This window comes from Hordeum vulgare, chromosome 3H (assembly GCF_904849725.1).
Source record: "Hordeum vulgare subsp. vulgare chromosome 3H, MorexV3_pseudomolecules_assembly, whole genome shotgun sequence".
NCBI classification, from domain to species: Eukaryota; Viridiplantae; Streptophyta; class Magnoliopsida; order Poales; family Poaceae; genus Hordeum; species Hordeum vulgare.
The window spans coordinates 237245101-237270956 of NC_058520.1; positions in this window are offsets into that span (position 1 = coordinate 237245101).

Sequence of the window (25856 nt, forward strand, 5' to 3'; positions counted from 1 at the left end):
AATCAACACTACTAGGAACCCACAGGTACCAATCTAAGGTTTTGACACAAAGACCTGATACAAGAGATGAATTAGGGTTTGGAGAGGAGATGGTGATGATGAATATGTTGATGGAGAATGACCCCATCTCGATGAGAGGATCGTTGGTGATGATGATAGCTTCGATTTCCCCCTCCGGGAGGGAAGTATCCTCGATGGAATAGCTCCGCCGGAGCTCTAGATTAGTTCTGTTGAAGTTCCACCTCGATATGGCGGCGTCGTGTCCTGAAAGCTGTGATATGATTTTTTTTCTAGGTCAAATCACTTCATATAGGATAAGATGGGCACCGGAGGCCTGCCAGGGGGCCCACAAGCCTGCAGGGCGCGACCAGGGGGTAGGTCGAGCCCCTGGCTTGTGGGCACCTGGTGAGTCCCCTCTGGTACTTCTTTCGCCTAGTATTTCTTTTAGATACAAAAACAATTCTCCGTAACTTTTCACGACTTTTGGAGCTGCGCATAATAGGTCTCTAAAATTTGCTCCTTTTCCAGTCCAAAATTCCACGTGCCGGCATTCTCCCTCTTCATGTAAATCGTGTAAAATAAGAGAGAAAAGGCATAAGTATTGTTCCATAATGTGTATTAACAGCCCATAATGCGATAAATATTTACATAAAAGCATGATGCAAAATGGACGAATCAACTCCCCGAAGCTTATACCTCGCTTGTCCTCAAGCGAAAGCCAAGATCAATAAATATGCCCACATGTTTAGAGATAGAGGTGTCGATAAAATAAAATACGGGCATGAGGGCATCATGATTATCTTTAGAACAACAACACATATTGACATAGAATATCTTATATACTAGAGTAACAATTCATTCACAAGACAAAATATGCATCAAGAACTCTATTGAGAACTAACAAACTATGATTTCAGTCATTGAGGCGATTCCAATTTATCACAACATAGGAAAGGGTCAATATAAGAGCTTGTAAAGCAAATCCACATACTCCATCATCTTATAGTCTTTCATAATTGCTAACACTCATGCGGTACCTATGAGGTCAAAGCTTAAATTGGTCACATAGAAAAGTAGGGGCTTTTAGTCTTGCCTCCCAACTATTTACCTCAAGGGTAATGTCAACAATAATAACTCACGATCACCCACATACGAGTGAATATATTTGTCTATATCATTCCCCAACACATGACGCTTGCCAAAAGATAAAGACGAAATAAAGGAAATGACGAAAATCACCACGACTCTTACATAAAGGTAAAAACTAGAAAGTAAAGGTAACAAATAGGCCCTTCACACAGGGAAGCAGAGGTTGTCATGCGCTTTTATAGTTGAATGCACAATCTCTTAATGCAAAAGAACGTCACTTCATATTGCCCCTTGTGATAAATAACTTTATTATGCAGTCCGTCCCTTTTATTTCTTCTCTATCACAAGTTCGTATAAAGTTTATTTTCCTCGCACTAATAAACCACACATATTTAAGGAACAATTTTTATTGCTTACACCGATGACAACTTACTTGAAGGATCTTACTCAATCCATAGGTAGGTATGGTGGACTCTCAAGGCAAAACTGGGCTAAAGATTTTTGGGTGCACAAGTAGTAACTCTACTTGGTGCAGGAGTTTCTTTGGGCTAATATGAGGTGGAAGCAATCGACACATGTTGAAGGATCTACAACCATATAACTTCTATTTGGAAATAAGCAAACATAACTCATTATGTTGTCTTCCTTGTCCAACATCAACCTTTTAGCATATAATATTTTAATGAGTGCTTACAATCATAAAAGATGTGTAAGACAATATATTTGTATGTGAACCTATCGTTCTTTATTACTTTCTTTTAATTGCAACAATGACCAATAGCTTTATTTCTCAACTTACAACAGATTTGAATCAACATACTTTTATATGTGAAGTCATCACTCCCCACAAGATCTTTATGTATGCTCTATTGCTTTTATTCTATACTTCTTTATATTTTTTTCTCATGATCATATCAAGCAAGCAAAGCTAGATCACACTGAAAAGAAAACTCATAACTAGATCATATAACTTCCGGACTTGCTTACATAGGCGGAACAAAAAGAAAAACTCAAAACTAGATCACACTAAAACTATATTCTACTAGATCAAGATATAACTAAACCGATCAAATGAAGGAAGAAAAACAAAAAAGTAAAAAGGTGTGATGGTGATACGATACCGGGGCACCTCCCCCAAGCTTGGCACAAGCCAATGGGAGTGGCCATACCCATGTGTTCAGTTGTCTTCCTTCGGAGGTGGTGATGTTTGAGTTGTTGGTGATGTTGAAGGTTTGTCCTGTGTCTTCCATGGCATGGGCACACCATCGTGAAAAGATGAACTAGTCTCCGTTATCCTCAAGCCTACAGCCAAACTCATTTTCTTAAATTTGTATTCATACTCACAGTTTTGGTTTTGCAGGTCGTATATCTAGGCTTGGAGGTGCTCGATTTTCTCGTACATCTTGAAGCTATGATCCCACAAGTCCTTGAAGTCTAGATTGTGCTTATGGGTAAACTCCATGATCACCAGGTGATTGGCATTAAGTCCTCGTTCCACCTTCCCTTGGCACTTCAAGACTTGTTAGTCCATCGCTTCGAGCCTTGTCTCCACGCTTACGGTCTTCTTTGGCCCCATAACATCACAGATGTGCAGCACCCCCTCATGCATCTCAATGGCTTGAGGGTGTTGCAACTCCTCCAAAAGGAAGGGGTTGATGACCCTCTGAGGGAACTTGAAGACGTCATGTTGGTCTAAATCTGTTACAAAAACGGCTCGAAACGAATACACGAGATATTGTCAAGATACAGAGGTCAAAACCTTCGAGAGATTATATAATGAAGTTTTGCCGACCCGAAGGAGTCTTCCACAAGAAAACGGAGTCCGGAGGGTGCACGGGGTGGCCACACGCCTGTAGGGTGCGACCAAGGGGGTAGGCCGCGCCCCTCGGGCTTGTCGCCTCCTCGTGCACACTTCAGTCTACTTTAAATTTTCCTAAATTTTTAAATATTCCAAAACTGGTAAAAATTGCCATTGAAAATGTCTTGGAGTAGGTTTGCTTACCGTAGCTTATACCTATTCCTTTTCAGGGTCCGAGGCGTTCTGATAGGTCTCCCTAATGTACTCTTACAAAGTTATGGTATTGATCATATTAGTTTCAACATTTATGGGAGTACCTGAGATATAATGTTTGATTATTTGCCCATTTACCACCTTGGGATTCGTGCCATAGGCATTGTTGATCTTGATGGCACCGGAACGATACACTTCCTCGATAATGTAAGGACCTTCCCATTTAGAGAGAAGTTTTCCTGCAAAAAATCTTAAACTAGAGTTGTATAGCAAGACATGATCACCTACATTGAATTCACGCTTTTGTATCCTTCTATCATGCCATCTCATAACTTTTTATTTAAACAACTTGGCATTATCATAGGCCTGGGTTCTGCATTCATCAAGTCAGCTAATGTCAAATAACCTCTTTTCACCGGCAAGTTTGAAATCATAGTTAAATCTTTAAGTTCCCAATAAGCTTTATGCTCTAGCTCTAGAGGTAAGTGGCATGCTTTACCATAAACCATTTTATAAGGAGACATACCCATAGGATTTTTGTAAGCGGTTCTATAAGGCCATAATGCATCATCAAGTTTCTTAGACCAATTCTTTCTAGATATATTAACGGTCTTCTGCAAGATCAATTGTATCTCTATATTGCTCAATTCTACTTTCCCACTAGACTAAGGATGATAAGGAGATGCAACTCTATGATTAACATCATACCTAGCAATCCATTTGCGGAAAGCGCCATGAATAAAGTGTGAACCACAATCAGTCATTAAATATCTAGGGACTTCAAATCTAGGGAAAATAACTTCTTGTAGCATTTTAATAGAAGTTTTATGATCAACACTACTAGTTGGAATAGCTTCTACCCACTTAGTAACATAACCACAACAACTAGAATATGAGTATACCCGTTGTATTTTGGAAAAGGTCCCGTATAATCAAAACCCCAAATATCAAATGGTTCAGTAACTATAGAGTAATTCATAGGCATTTCCTGACGTCTACTAATACTACCAATTCTTTGACATTCATCACAAGACAAGACCAACTTATGAGCATCCTTGAAGAGAGTAGGCCAATAAAAACCAGATTGTAATACCTTGTGTGAAGTTCTATCTCCAGCGTGATGTCCTCCATAGGCCTCAGAGTGACACTTGTATAGGATCTGTCCCTGTTCATGCTCAGGCACACAACATCTAATAATTCCATCTACTCCTTCTTTATAAAGGTGTGGATCATCCCAAAAGTAATGTCTTAAATCATAGAAGAACTTTTTCTTTTGTAGGTATGTGAAGCTAGGCGGTATAAATATAGCAACAATGTAATTACATAATCAGCATACCAAGGAGCATTACGTGAAGCATTTATAACATCTATTTGTTCATCAGGAAAGCTATCATCAATAGGTAGTGGGTCATCAAGAACATTTTCTAATCTAGACAAGTTATCTGCTACGGGGTTATCAGCGCCCTTTCTATCAATAATATGCAAATCAAATTCTTATAGAAGAAGGACCCATCTAATAAGTCTAAGCTTAGCATTTGTCTTTTCCATAAGGTACTTAATAGCAGCGTGATCAGTGTGAATTGTTGCTTTGGAATCAACAATATAAGGTCTAAACTTATCGCAAGCAAACACAACTGCTAAAAATTCTTCAGTGGTAGCATAGTTTATTTGAGCACTGTCTAGAGTTGTACTAGCATAATGGATAACATTTAATTTCTTATCAACTCTTTGTCCTAGAACAACACCAATAGCATAATGACTAGCATCACACATAATTTCAAAAGGTAGGTTCCAATCAGGTGGTTGAACAAGAGGTGCAATTATCAAGGCTTTCTTAAGAATTTTAAATGCTTCTACACAATGATCGTCGAAAACGAATGGAATATCCTTTTGCAAAAGGTTAGTGAGAGGCTTAGAAATTTATTAGAAGTCTTTAATAAATCTCCTATAGAAACTAACATGACCAAGGAAACTTCTTATACCCTTTAATATCTATTGGACACGACCGTTTTTCAATAGCATCAACTTTAGCTTTATAAACTTCAATACCTCTTTCGGAGATTTCATGTCCCAAGACATGCCTTCATGAACCATAAATTGGCACTTCTCCCATTTCAAGACAAGATTAGTTTCTTCACATCTGTGCATAACTCGATCATGGTTGCTCAATAATCATCAAAAGAAGTTCCTTAAACGAAAAAATCATCCATGAAAACCTCAACAATCTTTTCACGAAAGTTAGAGAATATAGCCATCATACATCTTTGAAAGGTAGGAGGTCCATTGCATAAAACAAAAGGCATAAGTCTATGAGCAAAGTTACCGAAAGGGCAAGTAAAAGTGGTCTTCTCTTGATCCTCTTTTGATACATGTATTTGAGAGAAACTACAGTAACCAACTAGAAAGAAAAAATGTATACGTTTGGATAGTCTTTCTAGCATTTGATCAATAAAAGGTAGAGGGAAATGATCTTTCCTTGTAGCTTTATTTAATTTCCTGAAATCAATTACCATTCTATATCCCGTAACAATTCTTTGCGGGATCAATTCATCTTTATCATTAGGAACAACAGTAATACCTCCCTTCTTAGGGACAAAATGAACGGGCCTAACCCATCTACTATAAGCAACAAGATAACTTATACCTGCCTCCAGAAGCTTTAGTATTTCATTTCATACCACTTCCTTCATTTTAGGATTTAATCGTCATTGGTGATCAACAACTGGTTTAGGATCAGGCTGCATATTGATTTTGTGCGGACATAGAGTGGGACTAATGCCCGTAAGATCATCAAGAGTATATCCAATAGAGACACGATGCTTCCTCATAGTTTTCAATAATCTCTTTTCTTCATACTCTGAAAGGTTAGCACTAATAACAACATGATATATCTCTTTTTCATCAAGATAAGCATACTTCAGAGAATTAGGTAATTTTTAAGCTCAAACACCGGATCACCCTTGGGTGGAGGAGGATCCCCAAGTATTTCAACAAGTAGGTTGTGTTTCAGGATAGGGTGTTGATCAAAGAAAATCTTCTCTATTTCATTCCTTTCATTCATATACATATCATTTTCATGGTCTAGCAAATATTGTTCTAAGTGATCGGTAGGAGGCATATCAATAGAAGAGAGACCAATAATTTCATCTTTACTAGGCAATTCTTTGTCATGGGGTTGTTTACGAAATTTAGAGAAATTGAACTCATGAGATGCATCCCCAAAACTTACAGTAACCATTTCTTTTTCACAATATATCTTAGCATTAACAGTATTCAAGAAGGGTCTACCGAATATAATGGGACCAAAATCGTCTTGTGGGGAACCAAGAACAAGAAAATCAGTAGGATATTTTATTTTCCCACACAAGACTTCAACATCTCTAACGATCCCAATTGGTGAAATAGGATCTATATTAGCAAGCTTGATGGTAACATCAATTTCCTCTAATTCAGCTGGTGCAATATCATTCATAATTTCTTGGTATAAGGTAAAAGGAATTGCACTCACACTAGCACCCACATCACATAAGTGTAACACCCAAGATGCGGTCCTATCCTTATTTTTGGCGTGAGGGCCTCGACAGGTATAGAAACGCATCTCGTCGTTTCGCGAGAATGGATATCGTTACAAGTGCATGTATTGTAAAGATGAGTATAAGGAGTTGGCTTACACTCGCCACAAGCTACATCAGAGTCACATCAGTACAATACATACAATCATCATGAAGAAGAGCAGGGTTCATCTACGGACGAAAACAAATGATAAAAGAACAACGTCCATCCTTGCTATCCCATGTTGCCGGCCTAGAACCCATCCTAGATCGATGATGAAGAAGAAGAAACTTCAAATGAAGAATCAACGCGCTCGCATCAAGTAACCCTTTACCTGTACCTGCAACTGGTGTTGTAGTAATCTGTGAGCCACAAGGGACTCGGCAATCTGATTTCCAAAGGTATCAAGACTAGCGAAGCTTAATGGGTGAGGTAAGGTTAAGTAGTGAGGCTGCAACAAGAGACTAAGCATATATTTGAGGTGGCTAACTTACGAGTACAAGAATAAAAGATGGGGATGATCTACGCATAGCGTACGTGAACTAGTAATGATCAAATGAATGATCTTGAACACCTACTTACGTCAGACATAACCCCACCGTGTCCTCGGTAGGAGAAGGAGCTCACGAAAGAGACAGACACAGTTACGCACTCAGTTGGCATATTTTAATCAAGCTTACTTCAAGTTATCTAGAACCGGATGTTAAACAGAGTTTCCATGTTGCCACATAACCGCGGGCACGGCTTTCCGAAAGATTTAACCTTGCAGGGGTGCTCCAACTAGTCCATCACAAACTACCACATGCTATGATGGCATGACCTCGATCAGGGAAACCTGTGATCTCCTCAGGTTCCTATTGGAAAACCTCAACCTCGAGATTACCCAAAGCATCCTCGGAATCCCTCGCACACGACGCTCGAGAAAGGTAAAACAAGTCCAGCAAGGTGGGCCGACGTGCCGACATCCCGATAGGAGCCGCGTATCTCGTTCTCATGGCATGATCGGATGAGCGCAGCGTATAGTGGCATGATAGAAATCATCTGAGTTGCCCCAGATTGGCCCCGCACACAACTCTGTTTTTGACCAACACCATCAGCACTGGCCCTCCGTGTATTATGTTGAATTATTCCTCGGGTTCATGACTCCCTATGTTTTTTAATATTAATAGAATTATTATGTTGGGAAAATATAGTACAAATGTTGGGCCTTGCCAGACGAGATTTATCCCAAAACTAGAATCTAGAGGGTCCCCATAAAAACCCCAAGCATGTTAGGAGCGCTCATTTATGGAACATAACACCGGTAGCCAAAACTAAGGTGGAAAAGGTGGAACAAAACACCAGGCTAGAAAGGTCGAGCCTTCCACCTTTTACCAATTATATAGGTGCATTAAATTAATTAGCAACAATATGGTGATATAACAAGGAACCCATGTTATCACATGGAGACAACTGCACCTACAACTAGCAACGCTAACACATGGTTAAGCAAGCGATAACATAGCCAATCAGTGGTTTCCTAGGTTGTGATGAGGTTGAAGGTTTTCATGGCAATGTTGGGAGGCTCATATTTAACAGGTGGTAGGAAGCGAGACATAACGGTAGAATGAAACAACTAGCATGACAATGATAGTAATGACATCTAGGGAAATGATCATCTTGCCCGTGATCCCGCTTCGAAGAAGAACGACTCCTTGAAGAAGAAGAACCGGCGTAGTTGAACGGGTCCTCACATGCCGACACGCTTACGGAACTTAATCGGGACGGAGAAAACCGGAAACAAGAATCAACACAGATATTCACCAAGGCACATGCACGACATGACGCACACCCTAATATGATGCATGATCTGTTTTAAAATATGAAAGCCTCGGCAATTCACATCACACAAACACTACACCTTAAGTGAAGTTCAATACGCAACGAGTTGCATATTGACGAAACTCCACGTTTAATTATTTAGTTCACTCCTGTTTATTAAAATGTTGTGAACATGGCACGGGGGAGAAGCACAAATTAATCTACCTATCTAGGCATTTTAAATGAGGCCGGAAATGACGTATAGCATTTCCGAAATGACCCACGCGTTAAATTCTAATTTTGTCCAGATTTGTCCTAATCACATTTTAAGTTTGTTAAACAGCAAAACAAAGTGGTTCACGTGATTTTACTCATCGCTCTAGTCTATTTACATATATGGCTCATCTCCAACGGAGATACAGTTAAATAGCTATAACCTAAATCGTTTCTATTACGTCAACACGCAAACCAATGCAAACATCACGTTTAAGTATTTTTAACATGCATGAAAGTTGGAAAACATTAATCTCGCGAAATTCTACACGATATACATATATCACTTGTCGCGATCCGACGCACGGTTTAAAAACTTCGGGCGTTTTGAAAATATGCATTTTTGGGAAAATTAGCAAAATTCCTAGCATCGATAAAAAAAAGAACTCGGCCAAATCTGAAGATAAGGCCCAAGCATGTGGGGAAAAATAACATGCGGCAGCTGGGATTTGAACCTAGGATCCCTCGGCCTCACTACAATGCACATGCGAGTGTGCTAGCATTGCGACTGTGTCCAACTGATGAGCACTCGGGTAGATAAAACTGAACCGTGGGCGAACCTAAATCATCAATACATCAAAAGGAAAAATTGGGGTGAGTGGGATTCGAACCCCAGACCTCTTTGTGTGCGCTAGCACGGCTGACTAGTTGGGCTACGAACCAATTGTGGTATAAACTGAATTTTGGCTGAAATGAACCATACCCTATGGCAAATCTGACAAAACTGAATTACGAAACAGAGATATCTCTGTTGCCAGGTAGGAGATGTAGGGGTTTAGTTCATCAAGGACAGACGACTGGCAGCATGGGCGATGAGGAGGAGGCTCCGATGGGGCTCTTCGCCGGCGGGCCAGATAGATCTGGTCGAGGGGGTCCCATTCCCGGGGCTAGGGGCGTCCGACGAAGCTCCTGGAGCCACGAGCTTGGCCGCCTTGGCGTGGGGATGCTGGTTCATGGTCCCTTGGACACGGGACCGGAGGCAACAATGGTGGCCTTGGCTGCGAGTCCTGGAGAAGAAGGCATATAGATGAGAGAGGGAAAAGTTGAGGAGGAGAAGGAAGAAGGGAAAAGGAGGGCCGGTGGTTCTACCTGGATCGACTGCTGCGTGCAGCGACTCGCCGGTCGGGGCAGCAGGGCGCCGCCGCTCTGGATCGGGAGCTCCTCTCCCGATCAGGAGCGCTCGGGCGCAGGGTGGCGGTTCGGGCGACCCGGGCCAGGATGGGCTTAGGCGGGCCCTGATCTGGGCTGCTGTGGGCTGCGGGAGGTGGGAGACAAGCACGGCAAGGTGGCGGCAGCTGGTTGGGGTGGCACGGGAAACGATGCAGCTATGGTTTGGTCCGAATTTAGGTAGGGATGGCTGTCTATTTATAGATAGAGGGCTAGGGCTAGGGCTTCGGGCGTTTTTGGACCCTCCGATCTTGATCAGACGGCTCCGGAAACGTCCTAGGGTTAGGTTTGGCCGGATGGGTCGTGTAGATGGGGTGGTGGCTAAGATGAGAGGGAAATTGGTGCGACCCGGCAACAAAATTTAAACGTCGGAAAACGGCCGATAAATAACCGACGACTGTGCCGCTACGGTCGAGCGTTCGGTAATCAAATGGACTCTAATCGTGTCGAAATTTGGCAGGCGGCCTACCTATATTAAAACAAGACCGCATGCCAAGTTTCAACTCAATCCGGCAATATTTTCTACACACTTTTAAAAACAAGATACAACGATGCCGCGGGCGCGTGCAAGTGTGGTCGTTCTCAAAATGATCAACAACGAACACGGAGAGAACCGACAACTAATAACGGATGCATGTTTTGAAAACTGATGGCAACGGAGCGCCGATGGAATCCAGATGATGCGCATGATACGATGATGAATGCGACAACCAAATGAATCACACGAATAGAACGGAATATAAGGGGAATCTTCTGGAGCGTCGGTCTCGGGCTTTCACAACTCTCCTACAATACAAGAGGATCTCGACTCGAGATCCAAGAATGAAAAGGGGAAGAGGAAGAGCAAGAGCAATAGGTAAACTTAGTCGCTTCTTTGACAAACGAGTGAAACCAATGAATCTTGAAGATTTCACGGAGATGAGGAATGATATGTGAAACAAGCAAGAATTCACACAAAATTTCGGCAGCACTTCTGTAGGAAAAAGGGCAAAATTTTGATAAGATGGAAAGATCTTGAAAAGATTCACATCAGACTATTAAATTGAATAAGCAAGGAGAGAACATGATCTTGATAGAACAACATGATTGACCCAAAAGAGCAACATCACAATGCCTCCGGAACGAAAGAATAGAAACTAGATCATTGGGAAGAAAGAATGAAGAAGAAATTGACAACTACTATCACAATTGAATTTGAAAAGCAGCCTTGCAAGAAGAATTGAACGGAGTTGTTGGAAATCAACAACGAAAGAACAAGCTTGTTGTGGGCTTACAAAAACCATTTCAAAATAATGAGGTGACATCCAGCCACTAACAAGAACAAGGATTGATTGGATGCAACAAGAAAGGCAAAACTTCTTACACCGAGAGGAAAAATTTAAAACTTGGATTAATGGCAACACCATAATAACAACAATCCTTAGAAAAAGCTTTAGGTGAAGTCTAAACCAAGATAACTCTATGAAGAAACCATGGTTCAGAATATTTCATGATCAAAGGATTTGGTGGGTTTACATATTTAATTCTTGAAACAACTTCTCTTCGATACTCCTCTACTAACAAGAACGCTATAACACCACCTCAACGAATGCACGAAAATAAAAGATGGAGAAGTTGGGAAAAGAATTGTTATCCTGAGCCACTCCGGAAGAAGAATTAAAATCACTATGAAGCAAGTTAAATTGATGACAAGCAACGGATTGAGCATACCACTTATTCTTCTTGAAAAGATTAAAGAGAGATAGATAGAGCACAAACTTGAAAAAAACTTCACGAAGCATCGGTAAGAATTGCAAATGAATGGGAATACCGAGAACGAATGGAGATACATGAGAATGAAAAGATCATGCGCCACCTGAGAGAAAACTTGAACACGACACCGAAATAATTGAGAGACGAACAAAGAGACAACAATTGAGAAGAATTTTAGGATGAAAGCTGAAAGCTGAGAACGACGAAATATTTTGAAATGATGGCCTTCAGAGGATCAAGAAATGAAAACAACATTGAACTGCGCTGGATAGCAAGAAAGTGATTACTCATGAAAGGAAACAATTCGAGATGATGACACAGCTGAAATGATGAATCTCCAACAGAATGGACCAAGATTGACAGAAATACTCCTTCGGTCTTCCAAGCTATAAATGATGAGAAGGGACACCACCAAAAACAACTGAGACACTCCGGAATAATGAAAAAGGAAAAGTTGAGTTAACGAAGGAATTAATTCAAGAAGATCTTGGAGAAGGGATATGACTGATGAATTTCATGCTTACGTCATATTTGAAAATAATTAGAGATCTCTGGGAAAATATTAGAAGAGCCAGATAAGATCCTAGGAAAGAACCTGTGGTTTTGGGCCCACTGAAAAGAAACCACCATTGAAAAGAATAGATTAGGAAGAGAGATATTGCACTGGTATAAATGGAAACTTGATGAGGTTGGGAACCTCGAAATAATTGAAAGGATAGAAACTCCGAGATATCTTGAACACTCCAGATGGAATAGAGAGATATGAAAAACAAGAAAGACTTGATATGAATTACAATCATGGGAACGAATTTAAAAGATGAAAAATATATGATGAACACGAAGAGCTTGAACTAATTCACCTTAAAAGAGAACACGGATGAAAAATGATGAACTCGGAACTCCTGAGAATCTTCACAAGGAATCACCGGATAAGGGAGAAAATAAAAATATAGCGGAAGCAACAATGAAAAGGAGACACTTGGAAGATGACTGAAATATTGAAGAAAAGGGAGGGAGGGCGGGGAAAAACAAAGACAACTTGGGACAGATGAGATGAACTTTGGAAATAAATAAGAGATAGATCTTACAAACCTGGAGAGGATATAATTCATTTGAAGAGAAGCACTTAGGTTGAAAAGAATTGATATGACGACTCCGGTTGAAAAGAATTCACAAGACAACTTCATTGAGCGAAAGAATTAGCACTCCCATAAAATATGAGAACACCTCTTGGAAAAGATATGAAATCACCATTTGATATTGCAGCAACTCGAAGTACCATACTCCAACAAAACAAAGGATGAGGCTTACGAAACAAGCCGGAGCAAATTTATGACAAAGATTTCGTCCGATATTTTCGTGGATAGGATCGCACGAGCTCGATCCTACAGTAGCCATCATGTACAAGGCAGTGCACACGATATACGAAGCGTCCCGAGTCGTAGCAAGCTACAAGGACTCTTTAAGACAAAACAAGAACCGCTGTAAGACGACCGTGAACAAACGACTCCACTAGATGTCGAACCCCAACCTCACATCATGCATCTGTTGGAAGATTTTCCTATAAGTAACTACTTGAATTCCCACATGAGAACTCCCAAAATTTCTGGTCATGCAATCTGGTCCACGAATACAAGGAGTAATATATCACTCAACTTCTATACTAACCCGTCCAGTGTAGCACATCCGTCAACACATAACCAGAGATCACGGAAACTCATCTATACGAGACCCTCGTAATCACAACGATACTAAGTATGGCGATACATATGGATCTATCTACACCAGTACTGGGGAAGCCGAACTCCTCTCGCCACTACTAGTATTGAAGCAATTCCGAACATCCTTCGTCCTGAGATATGAACAAATGTGAATGATAACGATGTGCTCAAGAATCCCTTGGAGCTCAACTCCTCGGAAGAAATCAAGTCAGACAGGAGGCACCAAGACAGAACTCCGTCACATCGACATCATATAGATTCCAAAATTATCCGCGCGATCCTAAATTTTTTTTGAGTGAGAAGAGAAGTGGAATTTAAATTTCCTAAGTCGTGAACCTCACCAGAGCATAGATGAGGAGAAAAAGAAACCTACTCTCCGATATAACTAAAACTCAAAGTAGTTTTTCACTAGACTCGACTCGGCCAAGTTCGATCAATCAAGGGGGCTCCTAGGTCGGTACTGCTCTGATACCAACTTGTAACACCCGAGATGCGGTTCTATCCTTATTTTGGCGTGAGGGCCTTAACAGGGATTGAAACGCATCTCGTCGTTTTGCAAGAATGGATATCGTTACAAGTACATGTACTGAAAAGATGAGTACAAGGAGTTGACTTACCCTCGCCACAAGCTACATCGGAGTCACATCAGTACAATACATACAATCATCATGAAGAATAGAAGGGTCTGTCTAGGGACGAAAACAAACGATAAAAGAACGACGTCCATCCTTGCTATCCCAGGTTGCCGACCTAGAACCCATCCTAGATCGATGAAGAAGAACAAGAAACTTCAAATGAACAATAAACGCGCTCGCGTCAAATAACCCTTTACATGTACCTGCAATTGGTATTGTAGTAATCTATGAGCCACACGGGACTCAGCAATCTCATTTCCAAAGGTATCAAGACTAGCAAAGCTTAATGGGTGATGTTAGGGTAAGTGGTGAGGCTGCAGCAAGCGATTAAGCAATTATTTAAGGTGGCTCTTACGAATACAAGAATAAAAGAGGGGGATGATCTACGCATAGAGGACGTGAATTAGTAATGATGAAATGAATGATCCTGAACACCTAGTTACGTCACACATAACCCCACCGTGTCCTCGGTCGGAGAAGGAGCTCATGAAAGAGACAGTCACTGTTACGCAATCAGTTGGCATATTTTAATTAAGATTACTTCAAGTTATCTAGAACCGGATGTTAAGCAAGTTTCCACATTGCAAGATAACCGCGGGCACAACTTTCCGAGAGATTTAACCCTACAGGGGTGCTCCAACTAGTCCATCACGAACTACCACACGCTGCGACGGAATGACCTCGATCAAGGAAACCCGTGATCTTCTTGAGTTCCTATTGGAAAATCTCAACCTCAAGATTACCCAAAGCATCCTCGGAATCCCTCGCACAAGACGCTCGAGAAAGGTAAAATAAGTCCAGCAAGGCCGCCCAACGTGCCGACATCCCGATAGTGTTGGAAATATGCCCTAGAGGCAATAATAAGTTAGTTATTATAATATTTCCTTGTTCATAATAATCGTTTATTATCCATGCTATAATTGTATTGGTTGGAAACACAAATACATGTGTGGATACATAGACAACACACTGTCCCTAGTGAGCCTCTAGTTGACTAGTTCGTTGATCAAAGATGGTCAAGGTTTCCTAGCCATAGGCCAGTGTTGTCACTTGATAACGGGATCACATCATTAGGAGAATCATGTGATGGACAAGACCCAAACTATGAACGTAGCATATTGATTGTGTCATTTTATTATTATAGTTTTCTGCGTGTCGAGTATTCTTTCCTATGACCATGACATCATATAACTCACTGGCACTAGACAAATACCTTGTGTGCATTAAACGTCGCAACGTAACTCGGTGACTATAAAGGTGTTCTATAGGTATCTCCGAAGGTGTCCGTTGAGTTAGTCTGGATCAAGACTGGGATTTGTCACTCCTTGTGATGGAGAGGTATCTTGGGGCCCACTTGGTAATACAACATCACACACAAGCCTTGCAAGCAATGTGACTAAGTGTAAATCACGGGATCTTGTATTACGGAATGAGTAAAGACACTTGCTGCTAACGAGATTGAAATAGGTATGCAGATAACGATGATCAAATCTCGGGCAAGTAACATACCGAAGGATAAAGGGAATGACATACGGGATTATATGAACCCTTGACACTGAGGTTCAACCGATAAGATCTTCGGAGAATATGTAGGATCCAATATGGGCATCCAGGTCCCGCTATTCGATATTGACCGAGGAGTGTCTCGAGTCATGTCTACATTGTTCTCGAACCCGCATGGTCTGCACACTTAAGATTCAATGACGTTTCGGTATAGTTGAGTTACAGGTGTTGCTAACCGAAAGTTTTTCGGAGTCCGAGAGGTGATCCATGACGTCACGAGGAACTCCGGAATGGTTCGGAGGTAAACATTGATATATAGGAAGTCCTGTTTTGGTCACCGAAAAAGTTTCGGGCTCATCGGTAGTGTACCGAGAGTGCTGGGAGGGGTGTCGGGGACCATCGGGAGGGTGTCACGCCCCAGGGGTCTCATGGGCTATGGGAAGAGATAAACCAGCCCCTATTGGGCTGGAATAAGTTCCCACTAAGGCCCATAAGGTTTGAGATGGAAAAAACACAAGGTGGAAAGAGTTTCCAAGTGAGAAGGTGGAATCCTACTCCAAGTAGGATTGGATTAGGACTCCTCCACCTCCAATTTCGGCCAAACCTTGAGGGTTTGAGGTTGCCTCCTCCCCTCCCTCCCTCCTATATATACTAGATGTATTGAGGGTTTTTGAGACACAACTTTGCCACGTGCTGCTCGACCCTATACCACGCAGTTTTTCCTCTAGGTCGTATTTCTATGGAGCTTAGCCGAAGTCCTGCCAGAGTAGATCATCAGCACCACCGGCGCCCCGTCACGCTGCCGGAGAAATCTTCTACCTCTCCGCAACCTCTTGCTGGATCAAGAAGGTGGAGATCGTCATCGACATGTACGTGTGCTGAACGCGGAGGTGTCGTCCGTTCGGCACTAGATCGGAACGGATCGTGAGACGGATTGCAAGACGATTTGTGCGACGGATCGCGAGACGGTTCGTGGGACGGATCGCATGACGGATCGCGGGACGGTTTGTGGGACGGTTCGTGGGGCGGCTCGAGGGACGTGAAGACGTTCCACTACATCAACCGCGTTTCTTAACGCTTCCTGCTGTGCGATCTACAAGGGTATGAAGATCCAAATATCCTCTCGTAGATGGACATCACCATGATAGGTCTTCGTGTGCGTAGGAAATTTGTTGTTTTCCATGCAACGTTCCCCAACAGTGGCATCATGAGCTAGGTTCATGCGTAGATGTAATCTCGAGTAGAACACAAAGGGTTTTGTGGACGGTGATGTTCGATTTGCTTCCCTCCTTAGTCTTTTCTCGATTCAGCGGTATTGTTGGATTGAAGCGGCCCGGACCGACATTATTCGTACGCTTACGAAAGACTGGTTTCATCGCTCGATATGCAACCTCGTTGCATAAAGATGGCTGGCGGGTGTAGGTTTCTTCAACTTTAGTTGAATTGGTTTTGACCGAGGCGGTCCTTGGAGAGGTTAAATAGCAATTTGCACATCTCCGTTGTGGTTTTTGCGTAAGTAAGATGCGATCTACTAGATACCCATAGCAGCCATGTAAAACATGCAACAACAAATTAGAGGACGTCTAACTTGTTTTTTTAGGGTATGCTTGTGATATGATATGGCCAATGACATGATGTTATATATTGGATGTATGAGATGATCATGTTGTAATATTTAATATCGACTTGCACGTCGATGGTACGGCAACCGGCAGGAGCCATAGGGTTGTCTCTAAACTAACATTTGTTTTTGCAGATGCGTTTACTATATTGCTAGGAAGTAGCTTTAGTAGTAATAGCATAAGTAGCACGACAACCCCGATGGCGACACGTTGATGGAGATCATGGTGTGGCACCGGTGACAAGAAGATCGTGCCGGTGCTTTGGTGATGGAGATCAAGAAGCACATGATCATGGCCATATCTTGTCACTTATGAATTGCATGAGATGTTAATCCTTTTATGCACCTTATTTTTCTTAGAACGACGGTAGCATTATGAGGTGATCTCTCACTAAAATTTCAAGACGAAATTTTGTTCTCCCCAACTGTGCACTGTTGCTACAGTTCATCGTTTCGAGACACCACGTGATGATCGGGTGTGATAGACTCAACGTTCACATACAATGAGTGCAAAACAGTTGCACACGCGGAACACTCAGGCTAAACTTGACGAGCCTAGCATGTGGAGACATGGCCTCGGAACACAAGAGACCGAAAGGTCGAGCATGAATCGTATAGTTGATATGATTAGCATAGAGATGCTTACCACTGAAATTATTCTCAACTCACATGATGATCGGACTTGAGATAGTGGATTTGGATCATGTACCACTCAAATGACTAGAGCGATGTACTTTTTGAGTGGGAGTTCTTAAGTAATATGATTAATTGAACTAATTATCATGAACATAGTCTAATGGTCGTTGTGAATTACGATGTAGCTTGCGCTATAGCTCCACTGTTTTTATATGTTCCTAGAGAAAATTTAGTTGAAAGTTCATAGTAGCAACTTTGTGGACTTAGTCTATAAAACTGATGATTGTCCTCATTGCTGCGCAGAAGGCATATGTCCATAACGCACCACTCGGCGTGCTGCACCTCGAGCATCGTCTGTGGATGTTGTGAACATCTGACATACACGTTTTTGATGACTACGTGATAGTTCAGTGCGCAATACTTAATGGTTTAGAAGCAAGGCGCCGAAGACGTTTTGAAAATGTCGCAGAACATAAGAGATGTTCAAAGAGATGAAATTGAGATTTCATGCTCGTGCCCTTGTTGAGATATATAAGACATCCGACAAGATTCTTTGCCTACAAAGTAAAGGAGAAAAGCTCAAATCGTTGAGCATGTTCTCAGATTGTCTGAGTACAACAATCGCTTGAATCAAGCGGGAGATAATCTTCCAGATGAGATAGTGATGGTTCTCCAAAGTTAATGCCACTAAGCTGCTAGAGCTTCATGATGAACTATAAACAAATCAAGGATAGATATGATGATCCTTAAGTGATTTGCAATGTTTGACACTGCGAAAGTAGAAATCAATAAGGAGCATCAATTGTTGATGGTTAGCAAAACCACTAGTTTCAAGAAGGGCAAGGGCTAGAAGGGATACTTCATGAAACGGAAAACTAGTTGCTGCTCTAATGAAGAAACCCAAAATTGAACCCAAACCCAAGGCTAAGTGCTTCTGTTATGAGGGAACGGTCACTGAGGTAGAGCTACCCTAGATACTTGGTAGATAAGAAGGCTGGCAAAGTAGACAAAAGTATATTTGATATACATGATATTGATGTGTACTTTACTAGTACTCCTAGTAGCACGAGGGTATTGGATACCGGTTCGGTTGCTAAGTGATTAGTAACTCGGAATGAAAGCTACGGTATAAATGGAGAGTAGCTAAAGGCGAGGTGACGATATGTGTTGGAAGTGTTTGCAAGGTTGATTTGTTCAAACATCGCATGCTCCCTCTATCATCGGATTGGTGGTAAAACCTAAATAATTGTTATTTGGTGTTTGCGTTGAGCATGAACATGATTGGATCGTGTTTATTGCAATACGATTATTCATTTAAAGAGAATAATAGTTATTCTATTTGCTTGAATAATTACCCTCAGTGGTTTATTGAATCTCGATCGTAGTGTTACACATGTTCATAATATTGGTGCCAAAAGATACAAAATAATAATGATAGTACCACTTAGTTGTGGCACTGCCACTTGAGTCATGTTGGTATAAAATGCATGAAGAAGCTCCATGCCGATGGATCTTTGTACTCACTCAATTTTGAAACGTTTGAGGCATGGAAACCATACCTGTTGGTATAAACGCATGAAGAAACTCCATGCGGATGGATCATTTGGACTCACTTGATTTTGAATAACTTGAGACATGCAAATCATGCCACATGAAACACGAGAGTAACTTGTTGGCAGTAATACATTTTTGATGTGTGCAGTCCAATAAGTGTTGAGGCATGCAGTGGATATCGTTATGTTCTTACTTCACTGATGATTTGAGTAGATACAAGAGTATTTACTTCATGAATCACAAGTCTGAAATATTGAAAATTTCAGGGCTATTTCAGAGTGAAGATCGTCGTGACAAGAGGATAAACTGTCTACGATATGATCATAGAGATGAATATCTGAGTTACGAGTTTTGGTACGCAGTTAAGACAACGTGGAAATTGTTTGGCAGTTCATGCCACCTGGAACACCATAGTGTGATGATGTGTCTAAACGTCATAGCCATGCCCTATTGGATATAGCGCATACTATGATGTCTCTTATAGAATTACCACTATCGTTTATGGGTTATGCATTAGAGACAACCGCATTCACTTTAAATAGGGCACCACGTATTTCCGTTGAGATGACACAGTAAAGACTATGGTTTGGAGAAACTTAAGCTGTCGTTTCTTAAAAGTTTGGGGCTACGACACTTATGTGAAAAAGTTTCAGTCTGATAAGCTCGAACCCAAAGCGGATAAAATGCATCTTCATAGGATATCCAAAATAGTTGGATACATCTCCAATCTTAGATCCAGCAGCAAAGTGTTTGTTTCTAGAAACGGTTCCTTTCTCGAGGAAAGGTTTCTCTCGAAATAATTGAGTGGGAGGGTGGTGGAACTTGATGAGGTTACTGAACCGTCACTTCAACCAGTGTGTAGCAGGGAGCGGGAAGATGTTCCTGTGGTGCCTACACCAATTGAAGTGGAAACTGGTGATGGTGATCATTGAGCTTCAAATCAAGTTAGTACAAACCTCGTAGGTCGACAAAGGTCGTGTACTACTATAGATTGGTACAGTAGCCCTGTCTTAGAGGTCATGTTGTTGAACAAAAATGAACATACGAGCTATGGAGAAGCGATGGTGGGCCCGGATTCTGACAAATGGCTCGAGGTCATGAAATCCGAGAGAGGATCCATGTATGAAAACAAAATGTAGACTTTGGAAGAGCTACTTGATGGTCGTAGGACTATTGAGTAAAGATGGATCTTTGAAAGGAATACACACAATTATGGTGACTATTCACTATTAAGAAAAGCTCGACTTGTCGCAAAGATGTTTTCGACAAGATCAAAGAGTTGACTATGATGTGACTTTCTCAATCATAGCGATGCTAAAAGTCGATTGGAATAATGTTAGTAGTTGTTGCATTATTTGTGAAATATTGCACATAGGAGGTCAAAACGTTGTTTCCTCGACGGTTTCCTTGAGGAAAGATCTTATGTGATACAATCAGAAGGTTTTGTCGATCCTAAAGATACTAACAAGTATGCGAGTTCCAACGATCCTTTTATGGACTGGTGCAAGCACTACTGGAATTCAGAATTTTGCCGTCTGCCTTGCCTTTGCCGTCTGCTGACGCATGGCAAAGGTACTCTTTACCGTCAGTTGTCATAGTGCTGACGACAAAGAGGTGGCTGATGGCAAAGTTTTAATTTGCCGTCGGCCATCTCTTTGCCGTCCGCTAGCGGACGACAAAGGATCCATATGCGGACGACAAAGGTTTGGCACACGGCAAAGCCCCCCACCCAAACGGCCGAAACCCACCCCCACCCACCCGCCGCTTTGGCGTCTGCCTGGGACTCCTTTGCCGTCTGCCTGAGAGCACGGCGGACGGCAAAGGGGACGGCGGCCCCACCCCACTAATGGTTGCCGGCCCCCACTACCTCCCGCACGGCTTCGCCCTCCTCTCGGCTCCCGCATGACCTCTCCCGCACGCCCGCCCCTCCCCCACCCGGCGCCGCCACTAACCTGCGCCGCCCCCACCCGCTGCCGCCACCACCATGCTCCACAACCACCCTGCGCCGCCCCCACCCGGCGCAGCCACCTCCCTGCGCCGCCACCACCCGGCGCCTCCCCCACCCTGCGCCGCCACCACCCTGCGCCGCCCCTCCCTGCTCCGCCACCACCCTGCATCGCCCTCCCCTCTTCCCTGCGCCGCGACCACCCTGCACCGCCCGCCCCTCCTCCCTGCGCCGCCCATCCTCCCTGCGCCGGTACGTTTTTTTTTCTTTTTTTTCTGTTAAATTATGTAGTTATTTTATTAGGTAGAATAAAGTAGATAGAAAAAATAGATAGAAAAGAAAAAACTTAGAACAAAATAATAGAAGAAAGTTAGTTTTTTTCCTGTTAAATTAGATAGTTAGATTTTTCTTTTTTCTGTTAAATTATATAGTTACTTTATTAGGTAGAATAAAGTAGATAGAAAAGAAATAATAGAAAAAAAATAGATAGAAAAGAAAAAACTTAGAAGAAAAAAAAAGAAGAAGAAGAAAAAGAAGAAGAAGAAGAAGAAAGAGGAGAGGAGGAGAAAGAGAAAAGAAAGAAGAAATAGAAGAAGAGGAGGAGGAGGAGGAGGAGGAGAAAGAAGAAGAAGAAGAAGAGAAGAAGAGAATAAGAAAAAAAAAGGAGAAGAAGAAAAAAAAGAAGAAGAAGTTGATTTTTTATTGTTTGGTATTTAGTGGTAGCTAGATTCTTTTTTAGTTACTCAGTGGTAGATTCTGTTTTTGTTATAGTGGTAGATTCTGTTTTTGTTATTTTTTTGCTGTTTAGTGCTATCTAGGTTTAGCGATAGGTTTAGTTAGCTTGGTTAGTTAGGTTAGTTAGTTAGTTAGCTTACTAGAAAGAATAGGAAGAAGAAGAGGAGGAGGAGGAGAAGAGGAGAAGAGGAGGAGGAGGAGGAGGAGAAGAAGAAGAAGAATAGGAGGAGGAGAAGACAAAAAGAAGATCACATGTTTGGTATTTAGTTTTTTGGAATTAATTAGTAGTTTTAGTGGTAGATTCTGTTAGTTAATTAGTAGATTTAGTGGTAGATTCTGTTAGTTTATTCGCCCATCATTATTGCTTAGGTTCAAGACTACTTCAAAGAAGATCACATGTTCTTTTGTTGAAATCAAGTCTGTCAAAATAATGTATCGTCTATATTTATTGGTACCGGCGCAAAACAGGACAACTTAAATAATATTGCCATCCTCAAATGTAGAAAATATCGAAAAGTTTTATATAAACTGAAAAGTAGTATAGGTAACCTGGAAAGTCCTCTGGACCAAAAGGGCAACTTTTGCACCTGGGAACTTTGCGTGGTAGGTGCATGTCCATGCAGCAGGGTAATTTCCCCAACAATGACATAATTAGTCCATTTAGCTCCAAAATACCATAATAAGCTCAAAATGGCATAAGAACCTTGGTTACCTCATTAATATTATATACATAGCTTGTTTTCCTCTAAAATGGGATAATTAGCCCATTTAGCTCAAAAAAGACATAATTAGGTAATTTAGCTCCAACAAGAGGAGAAGAGGAGAAGAAATAGGCAAAATGAAAAGAAAGAAGAAGAAGAAGAAGAAGAAGAAGAGAAGGACAAGGAGGAGGAGGAGGAGGAGGAGGAGGAGGAGAAGGCCAAGGACCTTCTATCCTTCTCCTCCTCCTCCTCCTCCTCCTCCTCCTTCTTCTTGATATCTTCTTCTTCTCCTCCTCCTCCTCTTTCTTCTCCTCTTTCATATTATCCTTGCTTTAATTAACCCAACAATGACATAATTAGCCCATTTAGCTCCAAAATACCATAATAAGCTTAAAATGGCACAAGAACCTTGGTTAGCTCATGAATATTATGTACTTAGCTTGTTTTCCTCTAAAATGACATAATTGGAATATTTGTGTTGATCGGGTGGATTTACATGTGATAGTTGTCTCGTCGCTGTGAGGTCTGCTGTGCGAAGACCTGCCCGTGCGTTGTACGAGCTCCGCCCCTGCATTCGTGGGTCAGTATAAATTTCATCTCCTCCCCGCCCTTCATTTACAGTGGCTCGGTTTCCGGATGAAACTTTCTAGATTTAGGTAATTCAATTAATTTATCAGTAAGCGTGACCGGTATGCGTCTCCCGTTGGAAAGGGCGACATCTATTAATATGCATGTCTTTGCATATTTATAACCGCCATCATTTCGAATTGTCCAACATTATCCATGGTCAGCCCGAGTACGTGTAGATTGGGTTCGTTTTCCCGTATGCCGTGCTCTGGATCCGTTGCGGAATTTCGTCAGTGCCTCCCTGTTGTTCTCCGGATGCACATCCTCTCTGTTTATTGCGGAGACGTGTATAAGGAGAACAGCGGGGAGGTGCTGCCGAAATTTTGCGTTGGATCCAGAGCAGAGCATGGGAAAACGAACCCATTCTACACATACTCGGGTGGGATTAGGACCTATCTTTACCTATTAGCGTGTATGTTGCCTGGACGTAATAAAAATGGCGAACCTGATTAACCGATGAATATAAATGCTAAATTATATGTAAATATATTTCTTCTGTCTTTAGTAGCTACGCAAGATGAGTGATCGTGCGTGGATGTATACCGGTCACCCTAGTCAGAAAGAGATGACGAAAGAATGGTTTTTAAAAACAAAGGAATTTGTGAAAGCCGCATTTGCAAATGGCCAGGAAAGAAACTATTGCCCCTGTCCTGGATGCGACAACTATAAAAAGACGACAGAGGCTGTAATGATTAAACACCTGCAGAGGAGGGGTTTTAAGCCTAATTATACGGTGTGGACATTTCATGGTGAGTCTATACAACGCACAAGAGCTGAGGTGGTCCGTCGTCGCACGGACGAGCATGGTACTGGGATCGAAGACATGGTGCAAGACTTTGATGATGCTCGGGATTCGGAAGATGAGATGGAGGAATCTGCAAAGGCCTTTTATGAAATGTTGGAGTCTTCAAAATGTCCTCTCCATGAGCACACTGAGCTCTGTCAGCTGGATGCAATTGCACAAGTAATGGCTCTGAAGGCTCAGTTCAACTTGGGAATAGAATGCTACGACACGATGATGACACTATTTGGACGTTTCCTACCCAAAGGCCATGTCATGCCTGCAAACCTGTACCAGTCGGACAAAATACTTCGTGTACTTAAGATGCCCTATGAGAAGATAGATGCATGTGAGAAAGGATGTGTCTTATTTAGGAAGGAGTATGCACACTTGGACTATTGTCCCAATTGCGAGTCTTGCAGGTATCTTGTGGTAGACAACGGTATGGGTGAGAAGAGGCACACCAAAATCGCAGTTAGTGTTCTTCGGTATATGCCAATCGTACCAAGACTTCAACATCTTTTCATGGTCGAAGAGACAGCCAGACAGATGACATGGCACAAATTGGGCAAAAGAACCGAACTAGATGCGGATGGGAATAAGATGATGGTACAGACATCGAATGGGGAAGCATGGAAACATTTCGATATTCCCGATGTCTATATTACGGCTCAACATGCGACCCAAGTTTTCTATCTACCGTGGGCATGCCAAACGGATAAGAATCTGGAAGGTTCGTATGTTGTTTATGAAGTGCCGCCACATGTCAGACCACCTCTCCCAAATGAACAGGATTATGAACCTCACATGAACCCAGACACATATGATGGAGCATTCTTCCAAGAAGCACGTCTTTCCAAGAAACGTTTCAAGAACCGCCGTGCTTCATCCAAGAACATGGAAGTAGACAGCGATAATGAATCCGACTCCAGCCCTGAGCCGGAATCAGAAGACCTAGAACTCGTAGAGGTTACTGATGCGGATGACCTGTCAATGCTTCAACGATTAAAGGAAGGCCTTTCACAACTTCACGCCGTTGAACCCGATGAGCACGTCATTCATGAAGACATGCGTGATAGTGATGATGATGATGCATTTTATTGATGATGATTATTAGTTTGTAAGATTCACAACTTAAATTATATATGTTTTAATCTTTATTATTCATGTACATATTATTATTCATGTTAGTCATTCAATTTTTTATGTTGTACTAATTTCTTTTAATCTTTATCATGGCAGGTCTTGAAAGATGGTGGGCACGGGTCCAGAGCGCTCGACGGGTTCATCCCAGGCGCCCGCACGAGGGGTGGTACTTCCCTTCCACCCCTATCTCTCCGTAGAGCCTTGGTAGACAGTCTTTCGACACCAGCCGGGGGTTCTTCTTCGTCGGCGGCATTGCCCACTGGGAGAGGTGTTGGTCGGGTAGGGAGGAAGGGGAAGGGTACAGGGAGAGATGGTGGCCGCGGAAGATCCAGGAGGACTGTTGAGCCGTCCTCGCCACCACCACCAGCTCATTCACCCGAGCATAGGACTAGTATGGTCGACCCGTTTGCGGAGGAGGCTATGTGGACTCTGGTCCAGGAGCCTGGTGTTCACGAGCATTCGTCCCATGAGACTCCGGTCCAGGAGCAGCCTCTGGTCGAGGTGCATTCGGCCCAGGAGACTACGGTTCCGGAGGCTTCACCCGACGTGGAGAGGCCCGGATGGGAGCCTTGGCCGGATCGTACCGAGTTGCCGGATTGGACCGAGG